The 19,444-nt window shown below is 40.1% G+C and overlaps 1 long non-coding RNA gene across 1 annotated transcript; it reads right to left on the bottom strand.

Annotated features, from left to right (window-relative positions):
• Window positions 1-3,589: 3,589 nt before the first annotated feature.
• On the bottom strand, window positions 3,590-17,425 carry LOC140132965 (uncharacterized). Its single transcript, XR_011855757.1, has 3 exons — window positions 17,055-17,425; window positions 16,567-16,918; window positions 3,590-4,030 (listed from the first exon to the last, which is right to left on the bottom strand). It is a non-coding gene; the product is annotated as an uncharacterized lncRNA (long non-coding RNA).
• Between the last annotated feature and the right edge of the window lie 2,019 nt (window positions 17,426-19,444).

Genomic DNA, 19,444 nt, shown 5'->3' on the forward strand with positions numbered 1-19,444 from the left:
GACTGTAGACATTGCGGGTCACTGCAATTGGAGAGCTACTCTGATTGAATAATGTTCCAGCAAAAATTCTCTACAAATACAACCACTTCTACATGTTGTCAGTTACACATTAATTCTTTTACTTTAGGGCTTTTAATGTGATGAGTTCAGACAGCAGTCTCTTTCGCTTGGTATTCTTCAGCATAGTCAAAACTTTAATGACAGTCCTGAGATGTAAATGGGATGGAATTGTCAGCATAATTGGCTAAAAGCATGCAAAATCCTTTGCTTTCAGCTTAAAACAACAGTCGAGAAAACATAGCAACATTAACAGAAAGGAACAGAAGGAAAAGAGGACACTGATATATGTCAACTGTTCTTACTGTAATGATTTCCTAAGTGAAACTCAACTACTTGAACCTACAGTCCTCGTTTGTATTCATTCGATGTACTGGATGACAAGGATAGCATACATTTCAGTACAGTCGCCCATACGATCAAATGCATAAACTGTGATCTTATTCTAATTATAAAGTGGAAATTCTGACATATCTCAAGAACATCTTCAATTCACTTGAGGAATAAAGTAATGTTGTCTATGCATCATTATTACCATCAGTATGCTTTAAAGCAAGCATTAATGGCATATTCAGGACATGAATAAATATCAGTGTGATTTTTTTTTTCAGAATATGCAGAATAAGAGTTGTTTAATTTGATAACACAGTGGATATATAAGGAAAACAAATGCTTTAAATTTTAGCCAACTGGAGCGAAACGCACAGTTTGATTGGCAGCATCAGAGGTAAATGATAACTTGTTTGTCAAATAAATTGAAAGACAGAAAGTAATTTTTCAAAGTTAGATGTTGGAAATGTTGTTCTTGCCATACCCATCATCTAATTTTCCATGCACTATATACAGCCTTTTTCTGCATACATTTTCTAGTGAAGTATTTCTAAATTACATGAAAAGTGTTTTCAAATATATTTTTGTTTCCAGTTGAATGCAAGAAGACATCTTAGGCTATATATCTATGTATTTACCCCAGGGGTAATCCCCCAGCTATTCCATTAGCTTCAGAAACAAGCCCACACCACTTGTTTCTACTGCTGCATCAGCTTCTGCAGCATTAAATTACATGTCCCTCATTTGCTGCGGATCATAAATGTGCAGTAGAATACCGTATGACAAATCCGCAGCGAATGCGTAACATGCACATAACTTTACTTATCAAACAGGAACTATGGGTTCATTGTTGTAGTCATCTAAACCTCTGGTCTTATTATAGAGAACCATAAGAAATAGTGATAGCAGAACTGACCTTCAGTACCACTTTTAGCATGCAATTCAACCAAATCACTCACCTCATTAGAAAATATTTGCCCATCCTTTGTCACAATAACACTCTCTCTGACATTTTGAAAAATGGAATAAATACAGTAGCTACGAAAGCTACATCATTGGGTCCCAATACTTTTTCAGATCAAAAACAACATAAAACATGGTTAAATTACAAAGGTAGTTACAGTGGTGACAATAGATGCAACCTTTACAAGTACATGGTCTAAAGCAATACCTTTACATCTGTGAGAACTAAAGACATTTACAACATTAAGTTCTTTCTTAATTGTAACTCGACATACGTGGTCTATTTAAAGGGGTATTCCGGGAATATGAATGTCTGATACAAAAACCCATAATACTATAAATAAATCAATATAACAAAACTCCATGTCATTAGTTACAAATAGTTTGATTTTATGATTCACAAAGTCTACTGCATCAGGTTTTATATAATGGCAATTTGCATATACTCCAGAATGTTATAAAGAGTGATCAGCTTAACAGCAATTAATTGCAAAGTCAATATTTGCCTACAAAATGAACTTTTTCCCCCTAAACACATTTCAAATTCATTGCAGGCCTGCCTTAAAAGGAGCATCTAACATAGTTTCAGTGATTGCTCCATTAACACAGGTGTGGGTGTTGATGAGGACAGAGCTGGAGATCAATCTTTCATGACTAAGTAAGAATCACACCACTGGACACTTTAAAAGGAGACTGCTGCTTGGCATCATTGTTTCTCTTGGAGCAAGGCCTGGTGTCAAGGAGGGCAGCAAAGAAGCCACTTCTCTCCAGAAAAAACATCAGGGACAGACTGATATTCTGCAAAAGGTACAGGGAGTGACTGCTGAGGACTGGGGTATAGTCATTTTCTCTGATGAATTCCCTTCCCGATTGTTTGGACCATCTGGAAAACAAATTGTTTGGAGTAGACAAGGTGAGATATACCACCAGTCATGTCTATGTCAATAAGAGGAAAATCCCTGGCGGGCACAGTCCCGATGATGTCGCTGACAGCTCAATACGTAGCCCGGTTATACAAGGGCAGGAGTGATCACGGCAAGACTTCCCAGCGGTGCTCTGTCAGTGTGTACAAGAGAATGTCCATACATAGTTATAGAAAAAGATGATGGCACTCACCGGTTCCATATGCAGGAAAAAGCGTCCTTTATTGGTGAAAAAGCATGCAGGGGGGTAGACAGACAGACTCCGGCAATGGGGCCGTTTCGCGCACTATGGCGCTTTCTCAAGCCGATGGCCCCGCCCATCCACGTCATCCAGTCATGTCTCATGCCAGCTGTACAGCATCCTGCAACCATTCATGTGTGGGGTTGCTTTTCAGCCAAGGGAGTCGGCTCTCTCACAGTCTTGCCTAAAAACACATCCATGAATAAAGAATGGTACCACAATGTCCTCCAAGAGCAACTTCTCCCAACCGTCCAAGAGCATTTTGGTGATCAACAATGCCTTTTCCAGCATGATGGAGCACCTTGCTATAAAGCAAAGGTGATAAATGGCTCAGGGAACAAAACATAGAGATTTTGGGTCCCTGGCCTGGAAACTCCCCAGATTTTAATCCCATTGAGAACTTGTGGTCAATCATCCAAAGACGGGTGGACAAACAAAAAAAAAATCAAGAAATGAAGAAATGCAAGCATTGATCAGTCAGGATTTGGTCCAGAAGCTGCAAATGTTGATTTGCTGCACTTGTATTTCTGTATGTGATAAAAACATCTGACAAACACACATAAAACCAGAGGGCAACAGATCATGTGATAATATAATATTTGTGTCATTCTCAAAACTTATGGCCATGACTGTAGAACTAAAAGTCTCATGATTCTTTATTTCTCAGTAACTCCTCCTATGCTCTGCTCCCAGTGATGATGTAGCAGACTTCCCTGCTCTATTACCATAGTAATGATGTGTAACTGCCATCACTGCACATTACCTCACTGAGATGGGTCTCACCATACTGGATGCACTGCAACCAACCGACTACAGCCAAATATAGTGGTGATCACATGACCTGCCCAGGCCGGTCCAGGACATGTGATGTGGACGTGTGACCAGCAGCCATCTTCTGTCCCTTGTCTGCTCTGCACGGAGGTACTGATTAACGGACTGATTAAAGGGCCAGTAGCATTTTAATTCTTCATTACAGTCTATGTCATCAGCATTTTTCTGCTTAGGGGAGCAAAATTTTAAATAACAACTAATTACATATTAGCTTATATTTTATTTGTATATGAATTATGCTGATTCCTGGAATACCCCTTTAATCAACTGCTCTACATGTGCATTACAATACATTGGTTAAAGGATCCGCTTCTTAAAGGTTTGTATAGGTGAACACATCACTAGTGCAAACCCCACTACACTTGAAAACACTAAGAATATACCGGGGGTTTCAAACATTTTAGAGACAAACATGCTAGCTCTGTTTCAAGTATGGCAGTCATTGTTATTGAACAAGTGCTGTATCCCAGCGGATAAGGGGATTGGAAAATAGAGGCATTCTGGATTTTTACTGTGGACACTACTTAAGGCATTACCCCAAGGGCTTAAACTTTAAACCAGATCTAATATATTTTTTTTAATAATGATTCTCACCTTCACGTGATATATTCCGTGTTCCATGGAGTACATCCTTTTTTCCTGTGGTGTCACACGCTGTGTTGGACTGTCTGTTCCACATCATTGACTATTAAAAATGTAGACAAGAAGACACTAGGTAATAAGTTATGATTCAGGACAGTGTTTTTGTTATTTGTGTTGTTTTTGTCCATGCCATTGGATATATTATCAATTTTAGCTTATAAAGTTAATAAAATGTAATTTTTGGACTTTTTTTCTTTTCCAAAAATGTATTTTGGAGTGCTGGACTAAACATTGCACTTGTTGCTAAACATTGCACTCCCTACCTACAGCCACCCAGAAGATACTGCCAACTGTAATCTAAATGCTCCATCTTTTTTCTTTTTTTTTCATAAGAAAAAGTGATAGTGTGTGGAATGCATAGGAAGTTGTCATGACAGGATTGGTTTTGAAGGCCTACAGGGGTGAGAAGTGTTGTAGTTGCAGAAATAAAAAGACAGAAGAAGAAATGCAGCCTTGTCTTGTAGTGTAGTGTTCCAATAATTTTAAATGAAATGTGTCCAAATACTAGGCCTTCCATCCGTTGCTACAGTGGGGAACTCTGCGTCTTGGCAAGAAGAATAAAAGTTTTTGTGGTAGAATTTTGATTGATGGCCCAAAATCGTCCTGACTCTGCAACAATCAACTGTTTCGGCCGCGGAAATTCATTTATCTCTGTCTGTGACCCTGCGCCTAACTTTCTTTCTTGTGGGGGTTGGACTTGTGTAATTTATCTTACATTTAAAAAAAAACATTGCAATAACGTCTTAAGCTATCCAAATCATTAAAATATTGTGATTTTAAATATGCCCACATCTACATTTTAAAGATATATTAGGAGCAGCACTGAAAAAAGGTTGCAGCAAACTTTGCTGGGCGGGTCGCAAATTTTTAAATAAAATATTTAAATATTGACATTTTTATTGCTGCCATTTTGCTTACTGTACAACATTTTGATCACTTTTTATTAAAATTTTTGTGAAATGATAAAAAGTGGAGGTATGATAGATTGGCACTTTTGGGACATGGGGATACTTAATATGTTTATGATTTTTTTTTTAATTTATTTTTATATGAGTACTAGGGAAAGGGGGTAATCCAGCTTTGCACTTACAGCCAGAATTTAAGTGCTGCTGTCATATTTGACTATGACACTTAAAAGGTTAACACTAGCGATGGCTCAAACAATTAAATGTGGGTGATAGCCATGGTTGTCTCTTGTAGTCTCTTGCCCAGTATGGAAAGAGCTCACTCCATGAGAATATTGAATGAAAAGAAATATATATATTTGGAGAGAAAGACATCACATCCATGTGTTATATAATTATATAAGTATAAGCTGATGGGCTAAATAAATAAATTGAATTCAATATTCTTAGTAAAATTTTTATAAACTTGCATGAGCCCACTAACCTCTTCACATAGACATCGTTTTAGTTGGTGCGGCACCACATGCTGCCGAAACACGGCACCGGCAGGGACCAACAAATCTTTAACCCCTCTAACGACCTGGTCCTTTTTAGTTTTTTCACTTCCATTTTTCACTCACCACCTTCAAAAATCTATAACATTTTTAAGTATTTAAGGCCCACTTAAATACCAACGATTTGGGCCTTTACTTTACTTATGAAATCAATCCCAAGGAGTTAACGTTCTCGGATGTCAAAATTCGTCTGACGGAGTCTGGTGCTCTGGAGACTCAGATTTTCAGAAACCGACGTCCACAAATAACCTTTTGAGGTGGCAAAGTTGGCACCCCAAACCTCTGAAGAGGGGTATCCCAAAGGGACAATACCTGAGGGTCCGGAGAAATTGTTCCTCAATGAGTGACTATCTGGAGGCATCCAAGGACCTTCAGGGGCGCTTCCTTGAGAAAGGGTAACCGTCCGAGATTCTAAAGAGGGCACACCAACATGCACTCAATCGGAGGAGGCATGAACTACTAGTCCCAAAGCAGAAACCAGTGACAGTGCAGAATAAGATGAGGATCATAGGGACCTTCGACAGGGGTCATTTGGAGGTAGAAAGGATCCTGAGGGACAATTGGAATATCCTCAAAATGGACAATGATATTGCAGATGTCATTAATCCATATCCATCGATCATGTAGAGAAGAGGCCAAAATATAGGGGACAGCCTGGTTCACAGCCACTTGAAACCACTAACTGGACGAGGTACCTGGCTTCCCGAAAAACCAGCTGGTACCTTTAAATGTAGTGGATGTAAAGCATGTGCATATATCAGCACGGGAAACACCTTCTGAAGTACAACCACAGGCAGAATCTTTAACATCAGACAATTTGCGAATTGTAAAACAACGGGAGTGATTTATTTGCTCACCTGTATCTTCATGGTCCAGTATGTGGGTCAAACCACAAGGGAGGCCAGGAGACGATTCAGGGAACACATCAACAATGTCAAGAATCAGGATGATACATCGGTATCCCTGTATGTGTCAACAGCACCATGGGGATCACAAAACCCTACGATTCCAAATTATTGAAGTGGTTGAACCGTCACCTAGAGGAGGTGACTATGGACGCAGGGTTTTTCCGCTCATTTCTCGCTCTCCAACTTCAAAAATCCATAACTTTTTCATTTTTACGTGTACAGACCTGTGTGAGGTCTTATTATGTGCGTAACAAATTTTACTTTCCCGTAATGTTATTTATTTTAACATGCCGTGTACTGCGAAGCTGAAAAAAAATTCCAAATGTGGAAAAATTGAAAAAAAAACGCATGTGCATCACGTTCTTGTGGGCTCAGTTTTTTCGACTTTGACTGTGCACTCAAAATAACACCTCAGCTTTACTCTTTGGTTCGGTGCAATCGCGGTGATACCAAATTTATACAGGTTTTATTGTGTTTTAATACATTTTCCAAAATTAAACGAATGTGTACAAAAAAGAAAAAAAATTTTTGCCATCTTCTGACGCTAATAACTTTTTCATACTTTGGTACACAGAGATGTGTGAGGTGTCATTTTTTGCGAAATGAGGCGACGTTTTCATTGCTACCATTTTGAGGTCTGTGCGACATTTTGATCATTTTTTATTTAATTTTTTATGTGATGTAAAAAGGTGTAAAAGTCGCATTTCGGACATTTGGGCGCCATTTCCCGCCTCGGAGGTCACCGCCGGCCGTAACCATTTTTATATTTTGATAGATCGGGCATTTTGGGACGCGGCGATACCTAATATGTTAGTGATTTTTACTGTTTATTATGTTTTATATCAGTTCTAGGGAAAGGGGGGATTTGAATTTTTAATATTTTATTAATTTTTTTTATTTTTTAAACTTTTTTTCTTTTTTTTTCCACTGTTTCTTAGACCATCTAGGGTACATTAACCCTAGATGGTCAGATCGCTCCTACCATATACTGCAATACTTCTGTATTGCAATATATGACATTTTTGCAGGTCATTCATTAAAATGAGCCACTGGCTCATTGTAACGAATCTCCAGAAGCCATGTAGCCTCGTGTCAAAAGAAGACCAGAGGCTACCATGGCAACCGATCGCCGCCCCCCGATGACGTTCGGGGGCACGGCTATCGTAAAAAAGATGGCGGCGCCCGCACGCCGGCGACTTTGCCGGCGGCAATGACAGGGTTATTAGCGGTGGGGGGTTTCTGCAAAATGCATAAAACCCCACCTTTTTATGAAGAGGACTCAGCCCGTGAGCCCTCTTCATACACTCCTTATACCTCTACGGCGCAGAGCGTTAAGGGGTTAATCATCAATCTACTACGTTTGTGCGTCTGATCCGTAATTGTTAATCATTATTCCACTAGAAAATGGATGTGCATCTACCGGTAATTAGGATGCCTAATTTGAACACTAACTTTATATACTGGTGGATGATACAGTGTAGATCTCTGATTTATTGCTGCTGAAGTAATTACTATGCCATATGTCCTCCACTTGATAAGGAGGTAGGTAAAATTCAGTGTCAGCTTTGCTGACCATAGTGATCATTAGTAAAGGAGTATTCTCCCCAAGAAGAATCCTCTTGAAAAATCATTATATGGAGGCACTACTGATGGGTGGCGTTACCTGTAAAAACCGTGATGATATTCCTCTTGTTAATACTTTCGCCAGGTTGGCAATCTTTTTGGGGGCGTGGCCTCAGTAAATATAGGGGCGGACCGCCTGATTGGCCCACCTCCACCGCCTTGGGGAGGGGCTTAACTTTTAAAAGGTCTCGGAGTGCCAGCAATACACGCAGCTTAACAAATGCCGGCATGTATGGATGGGAGCGTGTGTGTAGCTGCGTGTATCTAGCTAGCTAGTGGAAAATAGGGCTCCATGACTAAAGGAAGACAAATGCCAGCGCATAGTGTCAGGCATAACTTTACTAGAGCCAACTAGCAAGTTAGGAATGAACAAATGGCAGCAATAGCATAGCTTAGAGACACACTCCTCCATGATATCATTTATACTAGCGAGAGAGATATCTAAGGAAGCGGGTGACATGATCGTTATCAGAATATAAGTGTGCCTGGCCTATTATGATATCCCTTCGCTAATGCCACTACTATACCTCTGATGAACCGCTGCAAGTGACTCCAGCGGGGAAACATGTCAGGTGTTAATCTGACTAAGAGGCTACGCTAAAGGCTTGATCCTCTGGTCTATACGATTATTTTGACCAAGGGATTGGAGCATATGTGTACAAACTTGTGGGTGTATGAGCTTTAGGATACCAACAAGATTAAGAGAAACAAACTATAGGGATACAGACCTAGTTGGCTAATTATATGCCACTACCCTGAAACAGTATTTCTCTGTATCCTGGAGTAATAAACCCAGCCGGTATCTGAGCTTAGCTATCGTCCAGTAAGCTCACGTATCCCTTAATGTTTTATCAAATTTAATAAATAAAAATTGATTTTAAATGTCCTTATCTACAGGCAGTAACTATAATATTTTGGACATAAATTGTTGCATCGCTATTTCTAGTTTGTATTTAACATTTTTATTTTTCCACATAAAGAGCTCTGTGATGGCTTATTTTTTGCATAAGAAAGAGCACTTCATAGTGACGCACATCATGCATCGGGACCTGGCTCGCGCCATACTAGTACGGCGCAAGACGGGAAGGGGTTAAAGCCTTAAGGACGTAGCCAGTTTATAGCTTAAAGGGGTATTCTCGTCTGGGCATTCACATTCAGTTTCACTAATCTTCCATATATAAACATTTCTTCAATTGGATGTTAGTAAAAAAAATGTTCCTGTGTGAAGATAATTTCTCATAAATGTAGCAATGTTGTCCCTTAGAAACGAGATGGCTTCCTCGGTTACGACCACGTCACACTCTGGCAGCGGTGGCCAGACATGCGCTATTGAGCTCAGCCAGCCCTCCTGGATTCAGCGATCATTACCACAGGATGGCTGTGGGACATACAGTAACTCCCGGACATTTCATATACAAAAACTTTTGTTTATTTGTGAAATCCATCCAGCAGTGGTGGCCGGGGAAGCTTTCTCATTTCTAAGGGACAACATGACTACATTTATGAGAAATTATCTTCACACAGGAACATTTTTTTTAATAACATCTAATGGAAGAAATGTTTATATATGGAAGATTTATCAAACTGATTGTGAATACCCAGAATGAGAATACCCCTTTAAGGCTCAGCCCCAAATTTCTTGTATTCTGACATGCGTTGCTTTATATGGTTATAACTTTTGAACACTGTTATTTATCAAAGCAATTATGAGATTGTTTGTTTGTTTTTATTCCTCACATGTTATACTTCATTTTAGTGGTAAATCTTAGCTAATAAGTTTATTTGCAAAAAAAAGAAGAAATGATGAATTTTTTGAAATAACCCCGTTTAATAACATTTCCCATATGTCTGCTTTACATTTTCATAATTTTTGAAATGTCTGCATAATTTATTTTGATGTCACATGGCTTACAAGCACACCCTCCTTGAGTTACAGCGTTAGAACATAGTCTGACCTGCGATGTTCCCACCCGTTGGAATTCCAGCCTCCATATGTTAGACTGTTTGTATGAACAGAGAAAAGCCATTAAGGATTTTTTGATGATGCAAAGGGACCGTAGTACTCCCCTGTGTAACTTTGATGTCAGCCACTGGCAGCTCATGCGTGAAACCTGCCGTTTGCTCAGGCCCTTTGAAGAGGCCACATTATTTGTCAGTCGCCAGGACTGCAGGATGAATAACGTCATTCCACTGCTTCATATCCTGGAACTTATGCTGCAAAATCTGTCCGGTCAGGGCACTGGAGAAGTGGAGACTACATCTCATGGCCACATGAGTCCAGTGGGGGCTGAACTGGAGGAGGAGGACATTGGAGCACAAGCAGAGTCTGGTGAAATCAGTGGTTTTTCCACTCAGGCGACAAGAGAGGAGGAGCAGGAGCATCCAGAGGAGGTAGAAGACAAAGCAGATGACCCAGAAGCACCGTGGCAGTATACAGTGGAATGGAGGCCGGGAGTCCCTCAGAGTCATTTGTGCAGATGGCCCGCAGCATGCTACTTTGCCTAAATAGTGACAGCCGAATAGTCAACATCTGGCATAGGGACGAGTTTTGGCTCTCCACCCTCTTGGACCCTTGCTACCGGTCAAAAATGGGTGACTATTTTTTCCAGCTGCCGAGAGGGAGGCACAACTGGCGTACTATAGAGAAATACTGAAAATACAGTTGGCTGCTGCCTTTGTGTGCCATTGTTCATCCTCTGTCAGGTCTGACCAAAGGATTCCTGGCAGTGATCGCTCACGTACTACTGCCACACCTGCTGTGCGGAGATGGGGGGGGGGGGGGGCAGGAGTAGTAGCAGCTCCATCAGCAGCAGCTTAAGTCTGGAGACCTTAATGAGCAACTTCCTTCATGGACATGGAGCAGACCCTGCACCAGCAGGTGGTGGCCTACTTGGATAGCACTTTACCACCACAGGTAGAGGATCCCCTGGACTACTGGGCAGCCAAACTTGATGCGTGGCTGCAACTTGCAGATTTTGCAGTAGAGAAGCTGTCCTGCCCGTCCAGTAGTGTGACATCAGAGCGGGTGTTCAGTGTGGCAGGGGCCATCCTTACCCCAAGGAGAACCCGCTTGTCCACCCGTAATGTGGAGAGACTGACCTTTGTCAAGATGAATCAGGCTTGGATCGGCCCGGATTTCAACTCGCCAATGACTTATGCATCAGATTAAATCAGCCATGATACCTCCCTCAAACGTTGATAAAGGAGTCTGGATTCTAACTACCTGCCCAAGCCACTATTTTGATGCTGCCACGCACCTGATGCCTCTCATCTGCTGCCAGTTGCTCTATCTGCCTCCTACCATCTTTACCAGGGACTGGAATTGTCCGCCCCCTACACAATCTGTCATTGTGCCACTCTGTGGCTTTCCATGTTGCTGCCACCTCCACACTCTGCAAAATTTCAACTTCAAATTTATTTCAAACTTTGTCATTGTGCCATATTGTGGCCTCCCCTGTTGCTGCCAGCTCCAGAATTTGTCATTGTGCCACCCTCTGACCTCATGCTGCTGCTGCTGCCACTTCCACACTCTGTCATTGTGCCACTCTGTGGCCTACCATGTTGCCGCCACCTTCACTCTGTCATTGTGCCACTTTCTGACCTCTTGCAGCTGCTGCCACCTCCACACTTTCATTGTGCCACTCTGTGGCCTACTATGTTGCTGCCATCTCCACACTGTCATTGTGCCACTCTGTGGCCTGCCAGGTTGCTGCCACCACCACACTGTCATTGTGCCACTCTGTGGCCTACCAGGTTGCTGCCACCTCCACACTTTCATTGTGCCACTCTGCGGCCTCCTGCGCTGCTACCTCCACGCTCTGTCATTGTGCCACTCTAAGGCCTAGCATGTTTTCGCCACCTCCCTAATTTGTCATTGTGCCACTCTGCGGCCTACTCATGCTGCTGTCCACTGACCGCTGTCTCCCTGGAACACCCTGTAATTTCCATAATGCTTTTTTCACCCTCCACCGCTCTATGACGTGGTCACTATGTTTAGTTTTACCCTTCATTTCATCTGTCAAAAGGAATGAAAGCCTGAGGATTGATAGCCAAATGCAGGAGTGAACACAGAACACAGAGGACATGCAAGTATCCCATTTACTGGTCATCTCTGTTTTGGATCCACTCCTGTTTATTTTTGGATTTAGCAATACTGATGATGGATTATTGACTGATTGAAAGCGGACACTGACGAATGAAAGGAAGGGTAAAATAATCAGTGACGTCAATGCAGAATTACTGCCGACACCCTCTGCACTCTTTTGGGGAGTTTCAACATGTATCTGCGTTTAACAGAACAGGTTCTGTCGTAATCTAAGGAATCATCTGATGTCAGTGTAAATAGAGTGCACTCTTTGATGTTATAGTGGGATCTTGGCCCTCAGTTCAGTCCTTTCGAGCTGGCACAGACGTTACCTTTTCAGGCTGCGTTCCCGCTTCGCTTATTTGGGGAAGTTGGCCTTTGTAAGTGCACATGGAATTGAAACGATTCTAAGAGCGGCGGCTATCATGTGCATGTCATACTAAAACACACCATTGTTTGAAGACTAAACCACACTCCTTATGCATATTTGAGCATAGCACAGCGTTCTACAACACCCTACAGGTTCTCTGCAGCCAGGAAATACCTGTTTTTTTAACGTGATTCGTCATGATTAGATTCGAGTGGAATGAAATATTTTTTTAAAAATTCAGCAAATCGGGTCAAACCGCATTTCAACAAATTCACCCATCTCTAATGACTACACAATGACCTTTACATTTAGGAAATTGTGTGTTTTCTCTAATTTTGATCTCTGGTATATATTCAAAGATGCACACACCATTGGAGAAGTCTGGGGATTTGGGTACCCATTTTAGTGGTTGTTATGAACATGTATTACACTGTAGCCTCAACAGCTGCTATAATATTGTGAAATAAAGTGTAAATTGGGTCCTACAAAAGGCATGGAAAATGCACAATAGACATAAAAATGAGATGTGGAACTAGGGTGCCCAATGAAAAGGTGGGGTGTGAGTCCTTCGGCACTTCCCCCACCCTCTTCCTGCTCTAATCTCATGGCAGTAGAAGAAGTTTAAGGGCACAGTGGGAGGGAAAGGGGAGTGCCCCAGCACAGTGTAACAGCATGTGAAGTTGCAGCTTGAAGGGGTTCAGGTAATGCGCTACACCCCCCATTACACTTCTGGACTCATTAGCAAAATTTTAAACATTTGATTTTAGAAAAAAGGAGGCCGTGGATAGAAAATATTTTTAAAAAATTACCAGTCAAAGTGCCTGGATCTATGAGTTAGTGAAGATGCCTACTCTCATTCTTGATGGTAAATTTTCTATAAAAAGGACAACTTTTTCTACGGGGCTCTCCAATCTGTTTACAGCGTTGGGAGGTGACGCTGAAACTTACTATGAGCAGTGACATATTTTATGGTTAAAAGAACAAACAAAGCCAAAATGTGATACAGAATAGCAGTTCAAATCCAGACAGTGCTTGGCGACCCCTTCAGGATCAGGTCTGGATGTAAGGCACAGCATCTCGCTTTAGCTCGAGTATGCCAATCATATGATTTGTACTAGACACAATTAGGGCTTTTGTCTAATGTTGTGTATATAAAATCTATTTTCCACTGATTTATTTAATAGCAAAAGCAGTGTTCCTTCCCCCAGTAATATTATACTTACAGTGTGAAGTGCTAATAGTGTAAGATGAATACCGGGAAAATGTTTCTTTTGTGTTTCATGGAAAAGAATCTGTAGAAAAAGAGATTCAGGAACACCTATGTGTTTTACTTCCATAAATGCAATATTTAAATACAATAGTTTCTTGAATCCAACAAATATCTAAAGCCAGCTTGTATGTATTCAGCTAAAAAACCAACTTCGCAGTTATCATCAGACAGCAACAAAAGCTTTTTTGTTACCAAAAAAAAAAAAAAAGAAGATGCCTAATCTTACGTCAGCATGTCTGAGATTTCAGACAGTCAGCTAGCTTCATGTGGCCAGAGTTCCTGTGAGCAAAACTGCACGCGTTGCACTAGGAGTGACTTTCAGGTGTTCAGACAGTCAAGTCTGGCTAGCAGTTACAGTGTTATTATAAATTTTGGAATGCTCGTTTCTCTCCGTAGTGCTTTTTTCTTCCGAAAATTGGCCTTTTTTTTGGGTAGAGGACATTGAATGATAACACTGCAAGTCAGCTGACTGCTGTGTCACAGAGCTGCTGCTTTCTACATTTCCACAACTGCAAGAGCTCTTTCTACTGCAGTTTTCTGGTCGCAGTGCGGCAATACAGACGCATAGGACGGGATACGGAACATTTTTTTTTTCTTTGGGAGTTACCCTTATATCTATTTCGGATATAGGAAGGATTGGTCTTTTTTGGATAAGAGCTGGAAAGTATCTCGGATCAAGACGGTCGTCATCAAACTTGCAACGTTTTTATAATCAAGCAAAGATTGCTCAAAAGGCTGGATTCCAAAATGCTTCGAAAGAACGAAGAAACATCTGTTTTCTCACCTGGTATAATAGTTTTCTGTGCCACGCTAGCCTACCTGCATAAAATAGGAACCTTAAGACAAAGGATCCGATGCTTGCTAGTGTCTGTATCTGGGGCCTTTGCAGCCATTGTACAGCTGAAGCTTTCCCATACATCCTGGGTTTTATGTAAAGCTGATAAAATAGTACGAGGCAATTTATCTTTCACATGAGGAGGAAACAAGCTAAAAACAGTAGCCAGACTTGCTGACCTAAATCAATCTCAATCCTTCTCTGGATACAGGGCAGCAGCCGTCTAGCAGTGACACAACCAGCCATCAAGTGGAGAATTTCTAGGATTGCAATGTCTGTTGGATGGAGCGTCTCTGATGAAACACACTACTTTTGCCTCTTCTCTTATTGCATTTCTTTTGGATTTACCTGCAGCAGCTGCCGGCTAATTGGGTTTACTTCATTTGCAGCAATGAGTTGTCTGGTCTAAGTACACGTTCGTGTGGATTAGTCTGTCTGTAATGCAGTCCTTATCTGCTCCTGCTGGAAATCAGGGCACTAAGTCAGCCTGCTTTAACAGTTGTTTTGCGTGATGCTATGCAGCTAGGATGCCTCGCTGACAACAAAGGAGAAAGCACAAAGCATCACTTTATCTTCTGGGTTGTTACAGGAGAACAACTCCTCTTCTGTATGATGCCTCATCCTTTTCTTCATTTTCTTCTTTTGTTTCTAATTCATCTAATCGAAGAACCTTACAGAAATCGTCATGGATGTGTGTGTGGTTTTTTTTTTTATGGTTTGGAAAAATACAGCCTGTGAAGACTGCAGCACATTTTAGGTTATTGCCAATTTGAAATACTTGGTTTGCTGAAGCTGAGCCCTAAGGGACAAGCTCAGTAGCTGAAAAAGAGATCGTAGATAAAGAAATAAAAATGACAAGCGTAATGGAGGCTCTGGAAAAGACACTGTCAGGGAATCAGTTCATGGGTAGCAGTTTCTTCAGTATGAATCTGAATAATTCATAGATTGAAAATTACCCTGCTTTCACCTTTCTATTTAAAGCGACATGATCTGAATCTCTAATAAATTTTCAGGATAAAGTAAAATGGCAATTTGAATGTGAAGTGCTTTTGAAACCAGATGCAGAATCCTGAATCTTTCGATATCTTTCACAATTATGCGGTGAGAACTCCCCTTCATCACGAAGCAGCCTTACCAAGGAAAATTACTGTGATTACAAAAGCTACAATAGAATGCCATCAAATGATCTCTAATTTGCCTAATTTTCGTAGACTGACAGTTGTTCATGAATGGCCATCGTAACACCTATTCTGGCAACCGTGGATCAATACTCTCTTTAAACAAAAATGTTTTCTTTTTGGCATTTTCTATCCTGAAATAGCAAAAAAAAAAAGAAGAAGAAAATTGGCTGTGATTACACGTAACATAAATCTGGCGATAACCACCTTTGTTTACCCTCACTGCATCTTCGTAAGCAGAAATGTGTCTTTCCATAATTGCATCACTTCACACTTTACTAAGCTCTTAGTGCTGTACAGGTGAATGTCGATTCTATTATGCCGGCCCACACAATGGCCAGTCTATGCTCCGTACGTACGGTTTAACTGTCTGATCAAGGCAAGCTGCACGCTTTCATTTGTCTCTTTGTGGAGCAACTTTCAGTAAGTGGTTGTAGACGTTCTGCATTTTAAGCACCTGATGCTGAAGCCTGTGAAGCCATGGAACTAGACAACTTAAAATATTTCTTTCACAAAAGAGCCAGACACAAAACCTTTGGAGCAGCTCATATTCTAGGTATGTAAGTATGCAAACATGAAAAAGATTGAATTGCGCTTTAAGCATATTAAGACTGTCTATATATTGGGATTCAGCAGCTTCTAAGACAGGCATTGTTCAATGTATGCTACATGAAATTTCATATATTCCTAATAACACATTTTTATTAACATTCACACATTTTAGGGAGGGCACATGTTTCTCTATTTCTTGAACGATTCTCTGTATTCCGCATTGTAAGTATACAATTGTGTTTAAGCTTCAGCACAGACACTGGAATCTTAAGTAAAGAAAGATATTGCAAATGTTCTTACCTTTGACGTACTTTTCATATTCAGGAGTTTTTCACAAAGGTAAGCTGCATGATGTCATAAATGTTTGAATTATTGTGTCTGAAAACGTACTGTATAGCTGTCTTTCTTTGTATTTAGATGAACCAACCTACACTAAGCTTGCTTCCCATACTGGATGTATATCATGCTGATGGGAAATTGCATACATTGTGATAATTCAGTGATATGTTTGAGTCATATAGAATAATATCAATAATGGCAGCTTGTGGGGCCTGCTGACAAAGGGTTAACAAGTGGTGCAATATTATTGCTTGCCGTACAAACATTGTCATACAGTAATTGTCGAATTCCTAGCACCTGTTCTTCTTTCATCCTGCAGAGAAGCACAAAAAAATTCACTTAGAGTATTGGACATTTATGTGGCTGAATCCTTAAGAAGATAATTGCATTGTTACTGTTATGGTACAAATAGTAACATAATGTAGGATAGCATTGCTGTTCATGCTGACCTAGATATGCTTTGCGTTTCTTTCATCCCCCTGGAAAATGTCACACTCAGACAGTCATTCATTTTGATACAGTCAGACTGCTCTCCTTCCCAAGGGCTATATTCCTAATGTTGTGTGTTTTCAGGTTCACATAGCATAAACGGTGACTCAGCCATGTTTCGCTCAGAAGATGAATATATTCTGCTTAGCATATTTCATCCAGTTTACCAGTAATTGTGTTTGTTTTGTATGTAATAAATGCTCGGTGTACTACACAAATGTATCATTTGTTGAGTGCAAAATGTTGTTTCAATGTATGTGGTCAGAATACTGCTATGTTGTAGGCTGTATTCTCTAAAGGATAATCTTTCCAGGCCACTACATAACTGTTATGTATGTTGTCAGGCAGTTGTATAACCTCAACTCCCCCCATCCCCACAACCTTGCTCTGACGTTCTGTCTGGCCATGAAAAATTTATGGATTAAACTCCCAGCAAAATGCACATTTCATATAGAAATCTCATGTAAGCCCCAGGTTATTCTAGGTAAGAGAACAGTATCCTTAAGGTAAAGGGCAACTATTGAACATAAAATATAGAAGTGTCAGACACAAGCAAAAGAGAAAGGAATAAGGCTGGCAAGTTACAACTGAGGTACAGAGAATGAAAAGTGGAGCCACTTAGGGCATGGAAAATACCAAACATAGAAAAAAAGTACAAAAAAAGATTTTAACTTGTTACACGCCAGACTCTTAATAATAATAATAATAATAATAATAATAATAATAATAATTCATTTAATAATTCCTTTATTTAGACCTGATGAAATAGTGTAATTTACAGAAATGTAGAGTATCAGGCAGATTTTGGACAAAATCTTTAGGAATATTTTGTGTGTCGCATAGTTCACGCCAAGTTTAGAATCTCATTTAAATCTACAGTCTGGGTTTTAGTTTTTTTCAGACGGTGTCAGGGCAATGGCTGCCGCTAGGTAGCGCACAATACTTCAGGACACAACAGCCAAAAATACTATTTTGTCTTAACTCAAAATTAACTTTATTGCCACGATACCTGAATACATGAATAATGTATTAAAATAGGGTTCAAACTATAGCGATATTACTATTCTGCTTACAGCTATTGCATTACGAGTTAAGAAAGCCTTAGTGCTTATATTTATATACAATACAAAGGCATCTTTATGATTGCTGTTTTCATTTCACAGATGTACTCATGAAAGTCAAACAGGTTGAGTTTTTTTATGATCAATCATTCAGGTACAAAGGGGCTTTGCATAAGATTCCTGACAATTGCTATAAACAATACTTGGTATTAAAGCAGGTTGATTGACAAGTAATAAAAATATTGTATAATAATCACTATATTGTCTCACATGTCTAGGGTTTGTATGAAGGGATAAGTTTCATCAGATGTTGATATGTAAATATCCATATGTAAAGATTTTCAAGAATATAATATAAAAACTCTCTTGGTTGGTTGTTGTTTGGGGACATTGCTTAAGCTTTAGGAATGCAGGGGGTTTAAAACCTAATTTCCCTAATATGTTTACTATGGCAGATAATGGAAGATATTGTGCTTGAAGCTTATGGGTCTGCAAGCATCCCTACTGTCCTGTTCTTTGCAGTCTTGTACAGTAAAACAAGCCACAAAGTGGGCAATGTCTGCATAAATTTGAATACAATTGGGTTTGCTGGGATTTTTTTCTGGGAATTCCTGGATCAGATAATGCAAAACTGACCCATGAATGGTAATGCAAATGTTTGAATGGAATCCATTTTTGAGTGCTAGAGACTAACTAGAGATAACCAAAATTCAGAGGGCGGGGGGGATATATTTAGACTGGCATCTCTTTGATGATTTCAAAATCTACATCTCCACATCATGTTGGCCATCTGCAGCCGATTGTTTCCAAAGTAGTATCCGTAACTTGGTATCTGAAAAATCACATTCTCATTCACTCTATGATGCTGAATATTTCACTGTGTGCTCTGTAAACTTATAGGGGGAATTTATAATGACTTGTCCGCCAGTTTTCTATCAGACCAGGCATTTACAAAGCTCCATCTCTGCCTCTTTTAAGGCGGACGGGGTAGTAAAACCTATGGAGACTATAGCTGAAATCTCCACCAGGTCAGACCTGGTCTAAACATATCCAACATAGAGGAGATTCCTTCCGGATCTACTGAGAAGGCCAGAGGTGGCAGGGAGGAATTTTAAGACTGGCTTTTAAGATGATTGCTTGTCCATGTCCCATAGTTAGACAAATAAAAAAGTATAGAAAAGTAAAAGAAAAAGTTTTTGTTTTTTTTTAAACTTAATAAATTAATAAAAATGCCGCGTACCCTCATTTACATTTAAAACTTACATTTAATGGAAAAAAGTTAAAAACAC

Source organism: Engystomops pustulosus, chromosome 5 (genome assembly GCF_040894005.1).
Source record: "Engystomops pustulosus chromosome 5, aEngPut4.maternal, whole genome shotgun sequence".
NCBI classification, from domain to species: Eukaryota; Metazoa; Chordata; class Amphibia; order Anura; family Leptodactylidae; genus Engystomops; species Engystomops pustulosus.